This window comes from Frankliniella occidentalis, unplaced genomic scaffold (assembly GCF_000697945.3).
Source record: "Frankliniella occidentalis isolate FOCC.00 unplaced genomic scaffold, Focc_3.1 Scaffold2, whole genome shotgun sequence".
In the NCBI taxonomy this organism is placed as follows: Eukaryota; Metazoa; Arthropoda; class Insecta; order Thysanoptera; family Thripidae; genus Frankliniella; species Frankliniella occidentalis.
The window spans coordinates 3,641,502-3,643,984 of record NW_026267132.1 but is presented as its reverse complement, the minus strand read 5'-3'; positions in this window follow the sequence as shown (position 1 = coordinate 3,643,984).

Here is a 2,483-nt window from a genome sequence, read left to right as displayed (position 1 = left end):
GACGAGACGAGGAGTTACGAAGGATAACTCGGTTTTTAGCAAATGTGTGATGTTATTTCGACTGGCTTATTTTGTCTTGAGGTTGGTCGGGTCGAATTCAGTATATTCTTTTCATTATAATCGCCCAGCAACAAGAGAGGGGGAAACGACCTTAAAACTGCCGGCGTACACAGACACAAGCTTGAACATTATTGACATCAAACAGAACTCTCTAAAACAAGTCGGGTTATCTCCAGGGCTAAATTGTTAAGGTGCTCTCTATAGTGTGTGGGGTGAATCTTGTGAAATCTAGTCATTTTATCATGATGTCATGAAGTGTGTGTACTTTTGTACACAAGTAACGACTTTTATTAATTATTGGTGTCGAAGAAAATAAATTGCTTCCTCCTTCACCCTCGACTCAGATAAACTCCTAAAGGAGCTTTCGTGTGCGTGTCCGTGACCACCCCCTTCCCCCATCCCTGCCATGTATGGAAATGCGGTAGTATATCGGCGTATCGTTGCTCTGCGCTGTACAGTACACATCGTGAAACACACAGCCACGGGCCGGGCCGCTGATGAAACACAGAGGGACGCCTCGCCACGCCCCGCCCCGCCTCGTCCAAGTAGAGTAAGCGTCTCAGAGCTGCTGTGCGCATCCGCTAGCCTAGCCGACAACAAAGAACACAAAAGACGTACTCGAGATAAAATAATTGAAAAAGAAAACATGACGCGCGGTGATACAAAATACCTTAAAACTAAAAAAAGAAAAAAAATCTCGATCGCGTCGTCAAAAAAAAAACACAACACGCAGTAATGGGCTGCCTGGGATGACTCGTGGTGGGTGTGGCTGGCGCACTCACATTGCGCAACGGCGTCATGCAACATAAATAATAAAAACACAACGACGATCCAACCTCGCTCACGACGCTCACCGGTGGCGGCGGCGTGCGGCTCCTGGAACTGATAACAGTGCTAAGTGTTGATTGATTGGATCATACTGACGACAAGGGCGGGGCTGAGTGGGGGGAGGAGGGGTGGAAATCAGCCACCTCGTCTGGCTGAGCCTCGGGCACTGTGGTATCGAGACGATGACGCCGGCGACGACGAGGAAGTAGAAAGGGACGGAGATAGTGCATGAAAGATTTGGACCGGCTGGTCGTCGGGGAGCTTCTTCGCTCCGCAACTGTGAAGATGGGCAGCGGGGGGAAAGTGGGAGGGGGGGGCGAATGGCAGGAAATGAAATTATCGCCCTCGGCTCACGTCCTAACAACCCGCGACAGCCAAAGCGGCCGTCTCCGTAGAGGTGTTTGGGGGTGGGTCAGGTGCACAGTGCTGCCGGGCGAAAATAGTAGTGGACGCGGGGTGGTTATGGGCGACGTGCGCGGGGCTCAAGAGCCACACGGCGCGGCGGTCTCCACGCCAAAACGATAACGGCCGCCCGCGGCGGCGGCGCGGGGCGGGCCTCGCGAGTCAACAACCGTCGCCGACACACGTTGGGGCCGGAAAACCAAAACAAATAACACTTGCAGCTGCGCGCCATGCACGGGTAGCGAGTCGTGGTGGCGAGTCACTGAATGACGCGCGGGGCGGGTAGGGAAGTACATACTCTCTAACACCCGTGCAGGAGGGGCCGGGGCACAACAACTTCCCTCTCGCGGCCCCCAGCCCCGCCCCCAAGCCCCGCCCCCCGCGGTGCCACCCCTCGTGTCCGAGCCGAGCCTTGGCCCTCTTGGCTGCATGGATACTTACGCAGTGCCCCCCCCCCCCCATTTCTCGTTACGCAGAGTTGCGTCGCCGCTTACTCCGCGAAGCGTAACGCCCGCCGGCCCCGCGGGCCACGGGCGCCACTACAGGGTGCACCAGGCCAGTGCAGCAGGGCGGGGCGTGGCGGGGCGTGGTGGGGCGGGGTGGGGCTCGAGGAAGAGCCAGAGCCTGTCCAAACCTGCGGGCCGCCCGCGCTGCGGGTGCATGCACCGCCTCTCCCTGCACGCCGCGACGCGTTTACGCCTTTGCCTTTACCCTTTCCCATTCTACCGGCTGGTCTCTCGGGCCCCCGGCGAGGCGAGGTCACGAGCAGCAGGAGCAGGTTGCGCGGCGAGCAAGAAAGAGAGAGAGGGGGAGGGGGGGGCAGCAGCCGTGTGCACCTCTTCCGCCTCGCCCGCACCCGGGCCCTCAGCCGAGGAGCCACGCTGATCTTCCCTTGGAGACCAACATGTTCTCCCCTTTTTCCCGTCATTGACAGCAGGACTCTACTCTGAGGTGGTTAGTGTAGCATCAGCGGGCGCCTGACGGGCTGTGGAGAGAGGAGGGGGAGGGGGCATACCCGGCGCCCTACCGCGGTCCGCGTCCTGGCGTCCACGTGGCCGTCGCGTGCGAGGGCCGCGGCCGCGTCGGGTTTGGGGGGGTGGGGAGGGAGGGCCGTGTTGGTAACCGCGTCCAGCCAGGACCGCCGGCCCAGTGGCGTGGCGGTCTGCCGAATTAGCGTCCTATCCGCCCCCCCC